The sequence below is a fragment of the Tamandua tetradactyla genome, chromosome 4 (assembly GCF_023851605.1).
Source record: "Tamandua tetradactyla isolate mTamTet1 chromosome 4, mTamTet1.pri, whole genome shotgun sequence".
Classification (NCBI taxonomy): Eukaryota; Metazoa; Chordata; class Mammalia; order Pilosa; family Myrmecophagidae; genus Tamandua; species Tamandua tetradactyla.
This window is the reverse complement of record NC_135330.1, coordinates 128112205-128126655: the sequence shown is the minus strand read 5'-3', so window position 1 is coordinate 128126655 and position 14451 is coordinate 128112205. Positions and strand designations below refer to the sequence as shown.

Sequence of the window (14451 nt, the reverse complement as noted above, 5' to 3'; positions counted from 1 at the left end):
TCATTCTGCTCACTTGTTCAATAAAGCGCATACATGAGGAGCATAGAGGTTATTTGTGGGTGAAATACTCCTTCAGGAATTTACATGCTAATTGAGAAAAAAGACAATAAATAAATAATGGATTAAGTATAAATATTTGCTTTGATTCCTGGATAAGCTTTTGCACCTGTTAGCAAATAAATATTCACAATTATAGTTTCCATTTTTGTTTTTTTATTAGTTTACTTTAAAAAAATTGAAATCACCTTGACACATAATAATGAATGGATGCGTTTTTATTTATGTTCTAATAGTTCATTTACATTTCTTAATAGTTACTTTTACTCTTATATACATTGAAATAATTTTAGTGACTTTTTTGTTGCTCATTTTCTTTCTTTTTTATTTATTTAGATAGTAATTTGCCAAATTTAAAAGACTTTTGCTACAAATCCACTGTTCAGTTCACTTAGCAATCCTAATTTACTTTACTAAGCAATATAAACCTTCATTTCTACAGATACCTTTCTCTCACTTTTTTTACTTGAATTCCTCATTTTTTTTGTTTCATTGTTTTGTTTTTTTGTCTTTAGAGCTAGATACCATGTGGTATTATTCAATTTCGCCACAGTAAAAAATAACTCCCTGAATCTCAGTAGTTTGTAAGAAAAATCATTTATTCCTTGCTCACATTTCCTTTATAGACACTGGCCAACTGCTGTGGCTCTGCTCACGGGGCATTCTTGTGGCTTCACGTTGAAGAGTGAGCCAGGAGGGGGAGGCCTTGTGTGGGACGTGCCATTCTAGCTGCAGAGGGAAAAGACCAAGGGACCTATGGAGACACAGCAGTCCTTAAAGCACCTGGTAGAAGACGGCATGTGGCAGACTCTTTCATATTTCATTTGCCATGTCCAAGCCAATGGTGAGGGGATGTACACACCTCTTCAGGAGACCCTGAAAACCACAGGGCAATAGGAGATGTTCGACCCTCTCACTGAAAGGCAGGGGAATATTTGAGACAGTGGATACAATCTAGTGCAAATGTTTAGTGGGTTTCCATGGTCTTTTTTCTTAGATGAAATTGTTTTTATAAAGCTATGAATTTTCTTTGAGATCTTTGTTTTAATACAAAGTATTCTCATTATTTTTGTTTTCCAAATGTTGTATAATTTTAGTTTTGATTTTTCTTCCATTCAAAAGCTCTTTGCAAATTTTAAATGTAAGTTCTGTATCTTTGCTTTTTATTCACAAAAATAACAAACTATTTTTATGCCTCATTATGATGATATGTATAGGCAATGGTATGTATAAAAATAAGAGCATTATTTCCTAGGCAATTTTTTAATGCTTCCTTTTTAATTTTTATTGTGTTCCCACTTGGGATCTACAGAGTGCTTAATTTTGTTTTTTAAGAAATTTTGAATACATGGACTGATTTTTCTTTTTTGATAGAATAATGGTGGTCTTAACTTTTAATTAGGAATATGTATTTCTCTAAATATTGTCAATAAGAATAAAATATAATTTTGTGTGATTCCTTCTTTGTAGCATGGGGTATTCATTCTTTTTCTTCCTCCCTTGCTAAGTTCTTGTGAATTTCATTTTGTTTTGACATATTCTGGTTTTTTTCTGATATTATTTAATTCAGGTTGTTTTTAATTTAGTCTACATTTGTTTTAAATATCTATGTGTGTAATCTTAACCTTTTTTCTATAAGTATTTATAATCAATTCTATAGTTCAATGCTTTCAATAAATGTTATGTTTTCTAAAAATATTTCTCTTCCTCTTTTTAAGCATCATATTTACATATAGCTTTTGGTTTTAAATGTTGATTAAATAATTGAATTACAGGAACATTTGGGATATTCTGATAAAGAACCTAAATTATCAATATCCATTGGTAACTTGCAATATGGACAAACTACAGACTAAACTAGGACATGTTCCAGTAAATCAAGAAAAAATCTTGCAAACTATTAGAACTGCTAGAAAAATAAAAAAAAGATGAAATTTCTAAAAGACAAACATAATTCTTTACCCATGTGGCTACAAAAATACCCACTTTCATTTATATTCTTCATATTTGCAAAACAATTACTGTAGGGTAGTGGTTGTGACACTTATAGCGGCACGCAAAGAAAACTGTTTCAAAGAGTAAGGAAATTTGGAGACTTTACAGGATGTCCAGAGCTAGATCAAACTATAAGCTGTTACTTCAGAAATCTTGCTTGTCTTTTCCTCCTGGTTGTACTTCCCTGCATATGTTCACTGCTTCCTTTATGTAAAGCCATCTGAGGAATCATCTGCATACACACAACCTCCAGAAGTAAAAAGAGATCAGCGATTCAAATTTGTCCTTTTTAGAAAGGTTGAAACTTTGTCCCATAAACATCCCAGCAGAACTCTCTTCACATATTATTAATAGAACTGAGTCCCATATCCATCACTGGACCAATTACTGGCAAGAGGAATTGGTTGGCTATTATCTGGACAATCAGCTAACACTCAAAACTAAAGCTAGAAAAGCAAAGAGATACTCACCTTTTAGAGTTTACCTGGAATCACCAGGTACTTTAAAAGTGTATTTCTCCCTATATTCCCTTCCTCTTTCCCTTTCTCCTGACCTTCATCTTCTTATTAACTTCTCTTCTTCCCATTTCTTTCCTTTCAAGCAATTCTGTGCTAAGCCCATTAAGCGGAGAAGAGCAGAATTGTCATCAGTGTCTAGTTTGTGGATGGGAGACAACTAAGATGGACAAGCAAGCATAAGGTAAAAGGTGAGAAGATTGACTGGAAGGTGAACTAGTGCAGAACATGATGGCAAGAGAGAAGTAAGCAGATAAGGCACACTTGGGTTGGATGTCAGATTCCAAGTGCAATAGGGACAACATTCATCAAAGGAGGTGGCCTAGACCTGTGAGGGAAACATCCATGCTGGAAGATTGCTGGAGCTCAGAATAATGGGCAACCAAGCATGGGATGTAAGAGCCTAGATGAATGAGGTGAGATCTCCTGTTCAGGAGAATTTGATGGCATAGGATATTAAAGCTTGGGTGAGAAGGGGAGGGCCTCAATGTGTGGGGTCAGTCCTGATGGAGCAGGGTGTAAGCACACAGGTGGAATGCTGCTGGAGTGAGGCATATGCTCCGTGGGTGGGTTGTTGCTCCAATCAAGTTATGGGAACCTGAGCAGGTGAGACATGTTTCTCCAGAGAAGGCAGTCTGATGTTGAACCTCAGAGCCAAATGTGGCAAGGGGAATGTCCACACTGGGTGGTAGCCCAGGTGGGTAGGGTGCCAAAGACCAAGTGAAGAGAAAAATTATTCGATACGGGAGGGGAGGCCTGGCATGGGGTTCAGGAGAGCTTATGGGTGATGAGTGTCCATTTGTAGTGAGGAAATTTGGCCTGATGAGGGTGTGGAATCCTGAGTTTAGATCCTCCACCCCTGGGGAAGGAGATGTGAGTGGCAATGGGAAATTGGCTATTTAGAGGAGAGGGGAAACACTAATCAAATAACTAAATATACTAAGGATCTTGGGAGCCAGGTATCTCATCATCAGAAAGAGAATATAAGTAAGAAAATGGAGAAAAGTAGAATTTCCCTTATGTTCAATTGGAATTGAGGCATTAGAATAAGCTCCTTTCACTATGGAGATATATATATATATAAACATATGGAAATAAGTGTGTGTATGTATATGAGGGATGATATTCTATATCTGCCCAATCTTTCCAATATTTTCTGAGATCAGTTAAATCCCAGCAGCAGTGAACACAATGAGCACCCAAAACTTAACTCTAAATTCCCTTCTATGCTAAAAGTGATAAAGACTTTTCAGAGAAATGGCTAATTTTAGGGAAAATACAGAAATGAGCATGGGCCTCTTGTTCCAGAAAACAAGGAAGGGCTCAAAGATTGATAGGGATATGTCAAAGGGACACAAAATGCAGCTTGAGGAAACTCACATAGGTATAGGAAATGAAGAATATAAAAATAAATAAATAACAATAGTAGGAGATCGAAACATTGAATAAAATAAGAAATCATTAGTCCTGGTTCATATGAATAAACACCAATAAATTGAAAGTTAGATAAGAGTTGGGATACATACATTGGTTCCAAGTAGTCCCCCACCCACATACCCAACTACAGAATGCTTATTAGTTACAAAAGGAAAAATAAAAAAAGTAGCTTTACCCCAAGAAATCTGGCAGAGAGTAATGATCAAAATGGGCATTTTCAATACTGAGTGAAATTAAAATCCTTTGCTATACTGTATGTGCTGGTTTGAAAGGATGCATGTACCTTGTTTTAATACTAACCAATCTTGTGGAAGCAGTGTTTTTTTCTAATCCCTATTCAGTACTGCAGGTTGAAAACTTGATCAAGTTATCTCCATAGAGATGTGACTCAGTCAATTGTGGGTATTAAACTTGATTAGATGGAGATGTGTCTCTACCCATTCTATGTGGGTCTTGATTAGTTTACTGGAATCCTATAAAAGAAGAATTATTTTGGAGAAAGCTTCAGTATGCTGCAGAACCATGAAACAGAGTCCACCAACCAGTGACTTTTAGAGATGAAGAAGAAAATGCCTCCCAGGAAGCTTCATGAAACAAGAGGCCTAGAGAGAAAGCCTGCAGGTGTTGCCATGTTTGACATGTGCTCTTCCAACTGAAAGAGAAACACTGAACTTCATTGGCCTTCTTGAACCAAGTTATCTTTCCCTGGATGCCTTAGATTGGACATTTCTATAGACTTGTTTTAATTTGGACATTTTCTCAGCCTCAGACTGTAAATTAGCAACTTATTAAGTTCCCCTTTTTAAAGACCATTCTGTTTCAGGTATACTGCGTTCCAGCAGCTAGCACACTACAACACTATATGATCGAATGAGAACAATACAGACTGTGATAATCTTACCAAATTCTCCATCTTTAATCTAATCATGAGGAAACATCAGAAAAAAAAAAAAAAACAAACTGAGAGACATTCTCAAAATAGCTGTCCTTATTTTAAGGGACATCATTGGAAATATTAACAAAACTTGAATGGAATCTGAAAATTAGATGTTAGTGATATATACTGATTTGGGTGGTTACACATGGTGATATAGGAAGAAGTCTTTGCATAATTACATATTCAAATATTCAAGAATGATAGGACCTGTTTTAAGAATATGGAAATATTTCAAAAAAAAAACGGAAACTGTCCTTTGTGTGACACTTGCAACTTTTTTAAGTTTCATAATTTTCAAAATAATAATTTTAAAAATCATACAAAAACTTATGATGTTGCCCCTGATATAGAACCAGGATGATTATTATCCCAATTACTATAGAGAAGATAGAGTGTTTAGCCCAAGGCCTAAAGCATATCATTTACACAACTGCTATTTGTCACATCAGTTGTTTATATATTACATCCATCTTTAGGTGAAATATGTAGTATTGTATGTTTGAGAGGGAGGGCATGGACTCAGAATCACTGATTTCACATCCTGGATTCACTCTTGTTATTCTACTTTGGGAATAGATGTTCCCTCTCTGTGGTACAGTTCTTTATCTATCAGTAAATAATTTAATGTATAAAATAAGGTTATATATGCCAGGTTCTTAAAACAGTGCCAAGATCTTATTAAGTGCTCAAGGAATGTAACCTTATAAATTTACATTCCTTAAATTTCCCACTTTCCGTCACACTTGGACTGAAATTTCTAACAGTATTATTTCTATGTTCTCCTGGGACTAAGTAGCAATAGGTCCAAAAAAGTAATAACCAGGAGTTAATTCATTCAAAGTGAAGCAGTTCATCCAATTGTGATCGATGTTCCCTTGTACATACCACTGAACCATATCTGTCTTCTTCTTTCAAGGAAGGTTGTAACATTTAAGGCAACCATACCTGGGTTTATGAGGGAACACAGTTTTGGGGGAACTGGGGTAAGAACTACAGAACCCATGCTGAGATACGTTTTTCAAGAATAGATAACCAATATGACATTTCTCAATCAGAAACTGATTTTGCATATAGCATTATATTTATCTATTACTGGGATATGATTCTCTGATTAAATAATAATATGAATAAATCATTTACAGTTTATTTTACTTGAAAAAAGAAATTATTTCTATCAGATCCAGTTTAGATTTTGCAGTGTGATAAGTTTTGAGATCACCTATTATTTATGAACAGCTTACAATACCATGTGACGATATACAAAGCTAAAATAGAAAATAAATAGCTTGACTTCTTTAGAGGGCAAATATCTCACAGAAATGATAGCAACTCCATAATATGTCAGTGTTCAAAACATCAGACAGTGTAAAATGTATTCTAATCAAGCTTCTCCAGATCAGTTAAGATGGTGTATAATGAAATGTCTTGTCATTATATATGCCTTATGAGGAATGCATTTAGCATGATAAATTATTTTTGAAGTGTAAAGCCAAGTCTAGTCAGGACATTTGCCCTGTTTGAGGAAAGTATTACCTTACTTCTATTTAACCAAGCAATATTCTTATATCCAGGGCACATTAAATTGTCTGTGACCTCTTAAGTCAGAAAACAAAAACAAAAACAAAACAAACAACAACAAAATCTAATGTGAGTTTCAGTTCATTCTACTTAAATTAGATTTAAGTACCAAGTTTTGTGTAGTATTGCTTAAAAAATATAACCTAAACGTGAGCTTACTTTTTCCCATTTTTTTAAATTTTGAAATCTTTAGCAAAACAAAAGTGCCTACCAAGGTGTGTGTGTATGTGTGTGTGTGTGTGTGTGTTGTGATATGGTCTCTTAAAGTCCCAAATTAAGGTGGATTATGATACAGATCATTTCCCTTATAAGCTGTAGTGAATTTTTTGACTGTTTGGCATCAATTCTACTTTGTAACACCTCCAAAATTTTCTTTATCATTAGGACTATTTGTTACATTCAATATATCTGGAAAATTGTATTAGCCCTAACTTGGGTGGTTGGGCAAGAAACGTTCCTTACATTTTACTTCTGAAATAATTGGGAGGAGAGAAAAAGTGATTGAACATAAATGGAGTTTGATTCCAACTAACAATTTGACTTAACCAGTCTTTTCTGGCTACAAAGCCACTGGTAGTTTTCCAGCTTTCAGTGTCTAGAAATTCTGCATTCTTGTCTCTTGCAAAGATTGGTTCCCCAGCCTATTCCACTCATTTCACTTTACTTTCTAGTATAAACAGCTAGAGTCAGCTTCTGTCAGTTGTATTTAAAGTCACAACAAATACAGAACCTTCCAAAAATGCACTGTCTTGATAGATCTCATTATACCATGGAAGTCAGACAACTGTGAGACAGAAAGGAGAATTTTATAAGATTCAATATTATAATAATTTTCTCAGAATGTACCAATTTTCAATACTTGGCATTTCTATAGCAGTACACAAAATAAATGGGATCAGAAAGACATCACTCCTATATACTATTTTTCTTAATATTTCTTGACTTACAGCACCAACAATAAGGTCAACATTATAAATTGAAAATATCACATTGTTTAAATTGTATGTGCTACAGCCCAGGAATGTGAACAATTGTGTTGGAACCTAAAGCAGTTCGGTTGAGTGCAAAAATGAACAATAGGAAAAACAAAAAGTCTCTTCTATGGTCATGACTTTTGCTCTTTCAAGAGAAAATATTAGGTATCTAGGCAGCTATTTTAGTTTCTGTGCCAGTTTGAAACCATTCTGTATCTGAGTAAAGCCAGGTTCTTTAATCCTGATTCAATATTGTTGGGTGGGACCTTTTTATTAAGCTGTTTGCATTGAGACGGGAGCCACCCAGTCATGGGTGGGAACTTTTGATTCATTAGTTTCCATGGAGATGTGTCTCCACCTATTCAGGGTGGGTCACTTACTGGAGTTGTTTAGGGAGAATTATTTTGGCAAAAGCTCAGAGCCAACATAGCCCACATAGCAAACGACCTTTGGAAATGAAGAAAGAGAATCCTCCTGGGGAAGAAATGAGAAACCAAAGAATCCAGCAGATGCCAACCATGTGTCTTTGCAGCTGACAGAGGTGTTCCTGGTCCATCGACCCTTCTTGAACCAAGATATCTTTTTCTGGATGCCTTAGTTTGGACATTTTTATGGCCTTAGAACTGCAAGCTTGTAACATAATAAACCCCCTTTATAGAAGTCAGCCCTTTCTGGTATATTGCATTTCTGGCAGCATTAACAAACTAAAAGTTTGCTAGGTGGCTCAAAGAAAATATCATGAAATGGGATTGGCTTAAACAATGGGAATTTATTCACACATGGCTGAGGTCAGGAACACCAAATCAAGGCATCATCAAGACAAAACTTTCTTCCCAAAGGCAGGTTGCTGGCAATCCTGGGCTCCTCTGCCACAGCAAGGCACAGGGAACCATCTGTTGGTCTCCCCCTTCTCTTCTGATTTCTGTTGATTTCAGCCTTTTGTTTCTATGGCTTTCTCTCTTGGTATTGCTTCTGTTCATGCAGGATTCCAGTAATAGGATTAAGAGCCATCCTGAAGGAGGAGGGTCACACCTTAACTGAATTAGTCTCATTAAAAAGTCCTACTTACAATAAGTGCACACCCACACAAATGCATTAACTTTAAGAACATGTTTTTCTGGGGTACATACAGGTTCAAACCCCCATACCAACATTAAGGAATAGGAAGATTCAAAAGCTTCCTCTTATAGTTTAGTCCAATTTTGTTTAAGTAACTTTTATGAATTATTTAGTTCTTTTTGACTGTTAATTAGCACTCATCACATATTTCTACCTCAGAAACTTTTGAAAAATAGACAATGAAGTAAATATCCTGGAGATATTAAAGGAAAATTATTTCCTTTAAATGCTTTGGTTGACTAAGAGGACATTGTTTAATTATGGCTGTGTCATTGAGTTATCTGAAGAGGTAGGATTAATTATTGAAAAGGTGTTGGATTTCAAATCAGAATATATAGATTTAGTCTTATTATCCAATTTATAATAGTGGTTTCTGGCATGCTAAATGGTGGTTATATGTCACCAAAGTGAGTGAAAGGATGGGTGCATGAAAACTTCAAATTAAATGGTCAGTAGTTGAGATATGAAGTCATGTGTAACCAAATGCAGTTACATACAAAGTTTAGGATCTTCTGTGGAGTAAAAGATTAAAAAGATTAAAGAATTCTTTGGGACCAATTTTAGCCCTTTCAGAGTAGACTCTCTAAACATTAGGAAAAAAGGTCATGATTTGCTTATTTAAAATAATATACTGATTTTGAAGAGTGTACATTTCCAGGAAAATGATAGAATAGGAGTGTTGGAGCTCTGCTCTGCTCTGTGGAACAAAAGAAATGTCAGAACAATGGCCAGAACTGCAGTTCAGGGTCTGAGTGACCAGAGAGGGTCTTCTACACCACATAAGGAAGCCCTGGATAAAACAGCAGAAAGTTTGAAACAGAGAGAATGAGGGGAGTATACTCAGTTGTGACTTCACTGGGGGCAAGTGGTGGTACTCAGGAAAGTGTGGCTGCAAAAGGAGCAGAGTGCCCCTGTACTCCAGCCTACTCTGCAGCTACTTGGGAAGTATCCCCTCACAGTTCCAGAGCTGGGAGTGCCTGTGAGGAACTGAGAAGCCAGCAGACTTGTTCTTCCTGTGTCCAGAGACCATCCAGCCAGTGCACATTCCTGTTCCTGACCCTGAGACAGACTGCTCTACGCACCTGGTTATTTGGCAAACACTGGGGACTCTACCCCTGGGAGAAGGAGATGATGCAGAGTAGATCTAGTCTGACAACTGGCCAGTAAAAAAGACTTATTGGGTCTCAGCATTGTGCCACTTTCCCCATGGAAGCTCAGAGAGACCAGGCATGCACAGACAGAGAGGCAGGGACAAAGAAGCAAGTTCTGCTGTGCCAAGCCATACCATGTGAAGCTGTGAGGAATTTCTGTTGGCAGGGGCAGTTGAAATACCCAGCCTCATAAGCCAAGATTGTTCTAAGTGGGAGCTTGGGGGCAGCCAGACCCATCAGACCCACACGCAGTCTCTCTGATGAGGTACACACTCCCCAACCCCCAGTTCTGGGGTTGGTGGCATTCAGCATGCCCTGAGACCAGTGGTCCTGGGTAGAATTGCAGGAGGTCTCCATCCAATTCAGCCACTTGCCACAGTCAGGGAGAGGTAGGCCTGAGGGGAAGAAGTAATCCAAGATTGCCATCTCCTGGGAAGAAGCAGAAAGTGCAGCCTGGCAAATGGCCTATCTGCCTAGCTTTTAACAGATCCTCAAGTAGAGTTGTAAGCCCTGTATGAGGTCTGGATCAGGGTTTGATTGAGAATTACTGACAAAGCAAGTGCAAAAGGAGAGCTTCAATGCAAACCCAAGCAAATACAAAATCTTAGCAAGTGAGGGATATCAACTTTCAAAATACCCTTATCAAGATAATCAAATGCTTCAAAGACAACAGAAAAATCACAAAGCACATGAATATGCAGGCAGATATTTCCCAACCAAATTAAAACACTGGAGGAGACATAGAATTTGGAACAACTAAACAATGATGTTTATACAAATCTCCTATATATTTTCAGTGGGTTGGTTAATGAAATAAAGGATATCAAGAAAATACTAGAAGAGTATAAAGAAGAATTTGAAAGAATAAATAAAAATCAGCAGGGCTTACAGAGATTAAAAATACTGTAGACCAATTAAAAATATACTGGAGACACACAACAGCAGATTTAAAGAGGCAGAAGAAAGAATAAGCTACCCAGAGAGCAGGACAATTGAATTCAAGTGTGCAAAAGAACAAATAGCAAGAAAGATGAAAAAACTGGGATTGGATCTCAGGGAAATGATGGACAACACAAAGTGCATGAATGTAAGAATCATAAATATCCCAGAAGGAGAAGAGTAAACAGCTAGGAAGATTAGCTGAAGAGACAATGGAGAAAATATTCCAACCTTTATAAAAGACATAAATAGGCAAATCAAAGAATTATACACCATGACCAATTGGAGTTTATACTAGGAATGCAAGCATGGCTCAATACAAGAAAATCAGTCATTAACAAATTTAAAGGGAAAAAATCATATGATCATCTTGATTGATGCTAAAAAAGAGCACGACAAAGTTCAACATCCTTTTCTGATTAAAACACTTCAAAGGTAGGAATTGAAGGAAACTTCCATAATATCATAAAGGTCATATATGAAAAACCCATAGTCAGTATCATACTTAATGATGAGAGATTATAAGCATTCTCCCTAAGATCAGGAAGACACAAAGATGCCCTCTGTCACCACTATTATTCAACATTGTGCTAGAAGTTCTATCTAGAGCAATCAGGCAGGAAAAACAAATAAAAGTCATCGACATCGGAAAGGAAGAACTAAAACTTTCATTATTTGCAGATGATTTGATTCTATACTTGGAAAATCTTGAGAAATCTACAGCAAAGCTACTTGAACTAATAAATTCAGCTAAGTGGTAGAATATAAAATTAATGTACAAAAATCAGTAATGTTTTGTATATACAAGTAATGACCTGAGGAGACAACTAAAGAAAAAAATTCATCCAAAATAGCAACTTAACCAGGGATGTAAAGGACATTTACACAGAAAACTACAAAACATTGCTAAATGAAATCAAAGAAAATCTACATAGGTGGAAAGACATTCCCTTCTCATGAGCAGGAAGGTTAAATGTAGCTAAGATATCAAATCTACCAAATTGATCTACAGGTTTGATGCATCCTAACCAAAATTCCAAAAACCTACTTTGAAAATATGGAAAAGCTAGTTATTAAATTTATTTGAAAGAAAAAGAGAACTAGAATAGCTAAAAATATCCTTAAAAAAAAAAGAAAAGTGAAGTGTGCACTCTAACAAATCTTGATTTCAAAGCTTATTATAAAGCTGCAGTGTTCAAGACAGCATGATACTGGCACAAAGATAGACATGTTGACCAATGGAATTGAATCAAGAGTGCAGAGATAGCCAACAAAATCTATGACCAATTGATCCTTGACAAGGCGCCCAAATCCACTGAACTGTGACAGAATGGTATTTTCAATAAATGGGCATGGGACTAATATGGATAGCCAAAATAATGAACGAGGACCCTTTCCTTACATCTTATACAAAAATTAACTCAAAAATGGATCAAAGACCTAAACATAAGAGCCAATACCACAAAACTTCCAGAAGATAATGTAGGCAAGCTTCTTCAAGACCTAGTAATAGGCGGTAGCTTCTTAAACTTGACACCCAAATCCCAAGCTTTGAAAGAACAGATAAATGGGAACTTCTCAAAATCAAGGCTCCTGTGCCTCAAAGGCTTTGTCAAAAATGTAAAGACACAGAAATCTCAATGTCAGAGTACTTGGGTACTATATATTTGATAAAAGTTTGGTCTCATTTACATAAGGAAATCATGTAACTCAACAACAAAAGAACAAAAACCAGTTATAAATGGGCAAAATATATGAATAGACCTTTTTCTGAAGAGCAAATAAAAATGGCTAAAAAAACACATGAAGAGATGCTCATCTTCATTATCTCTGAGGGAAATCCAAATCAAGACTGCAATGAAATATCACCCCACACCTATAATTGTGGCTGCTAATAAACAAACATGAAACTAAAAATGTTGGAGAGCATGTGCAGAAATTTGAACATTTGTTCATTGCTGGTGGGAATATATAATGGTACAGCCACTATAGAAGACAGTTTGTTAGTTCCTCAGAAAACCAAATACCAATTTGCCCTACACCCTAGCAATGCTACTATTCAGTGTATACCCAGAAGTTCTGAAAGCTGTGACATGAACAGATCTTTGCACACTGATGTCCACAACAGCATTACTCACAATTGCCAAAAGATGGAAGCAATCCAATTGCCCATCAACAAATAAGCGAATCAATAAAATGTGGTATATGCATACGATGGAATATTATGCAGCAGTGAGTCGAAATGAGATCCTGAATACTTCCCTCAGTGCTGCTGGTAAAAGCATGACGTTGCTGGCATCAAAATTTCATACTTCCAACCTCTGGCTCTGTGAGACAATACATTTCTATTGTTTTAGGTCACCTCATGTGTAGCAATTTCTTATAACAGCTCCAGGAAACCAATGCATTGCTGTAGAATTCACTTAGTAATGTAGATGCTAGGAGAACTCAGGTAATATTGTCTTCTTCTTGATATTTTGATCTAGAAAGGAGGAATTCACTACGTAGCAGAGTTTTTACAAAATTCCTGCTTCTTATCCAATACATTGAGGTTATTATTTTGTAAAACCAAATTTTAATCAAGCTTCTTTCTGCAAACAAAACGATAAGTAAGGTAATGCGTTAGCAGAAAACACATCTTTTTGAGGATTTATTGTTATTTTCTATCAGCGGAAACTGTTGTCTCCAAACGTTTGAACAATTAATCAGTTAATATATGGAGACAATGAATCTGAAATAAGGTTGTAAATAAATTAAATACTTCTCAATATGTATTCTAAGCTAAATAAAGAGTTGAGAGTTAAGCACACACATAACTTACCTATTTCCTGCAGAGTTAGTTAATTTTCTAAATGGACAGATATCTCAACATAAAATATCCTTGTATGATCTGGAGCAGATTTTTGGCATAGAAATTAATGTCAGTCTGCTTTGGTATATTCTACACATATCCTATAACTTTCTGAAATATGAAGTAAATAATTTTTCATTTTATAACACCTCTGAAACAATTGATAGTAGAAGCACTAAGATCCCATATCCCTGTACACAAGCACTTATAATTTTGTCATGTTATTAGAACCTTTGATGCAAATGTCTAAAATGGCAGGGTGTGTAGAAAAATCTGACATCAGTGGCCCATTCATTTATTCTATTAGTCTCCATGTCAATAGAATGAATGAATGAACAGAGGTTTATATGAATGATGGTCATGACCAAAAACATAATGTTTTTGTAAAATATTTTGGAAATAAATAATAATTCAGTTACACATATTCACAAATTACACATATTCACAAATAGACTGATCAGCTAATCTCTTTTCTTGTTTCTCAGGTTAAAATTCGCTTCCTTGCTAACTGCTGTTTTAAATCCCTTTCTCAAACATCTCCAGAGCACACTACATTTTCCCTACTCTTTGAACTAGTATAATTACTTGTTTAATTTCTGTATTACCTTGTTCACAGTATGCACTATGAAATTTCTGTTTCTTTATCAACTATCACAGTGCTTAGACCATCAATCATGCTCAATTAATACTGTTACACTATAGGAAGCCACTGAAGCTTATAAAGCAATAGAGAGACATAGTAAGTAGAGTGAGTGTAACAGATGGACACTCAGTATTAATTCCCAACGTCTTCTACTCTACATCTTTGATTATAGAAACTAAAAGATATAGAACTCATTTCACAGGGATTCAAGTTAGAATTTTGGATGCAAATTAATTCCATCATTTTAATGTACCC

At 35.8% G+C, this 14451-nt stretch overlaps 1 long non-coding RNA gene across 3 annotated transcripts in view; it reads left to right on the top strand.

Moving 5' to 3' along the window:
* LOC143679344 (uncharacterized) overlaps nt 1-14451 on the top strand; it is a 118965-nt gene that overhangs the window by 28297 nt on the left and 76217 nt on the right. For all 3 annotated transcript variants that reach the window (XR_013173669.1, XR_013173670.1, XR_013173668.1), the window contains one exon: nt 2654-2758. This is a non-coding gene — a long non-coding RNA (uncharacterized LOC143679344). The remainder of the gene's footprint in view (nt 1-2653; nt 2759-14451) is intronic.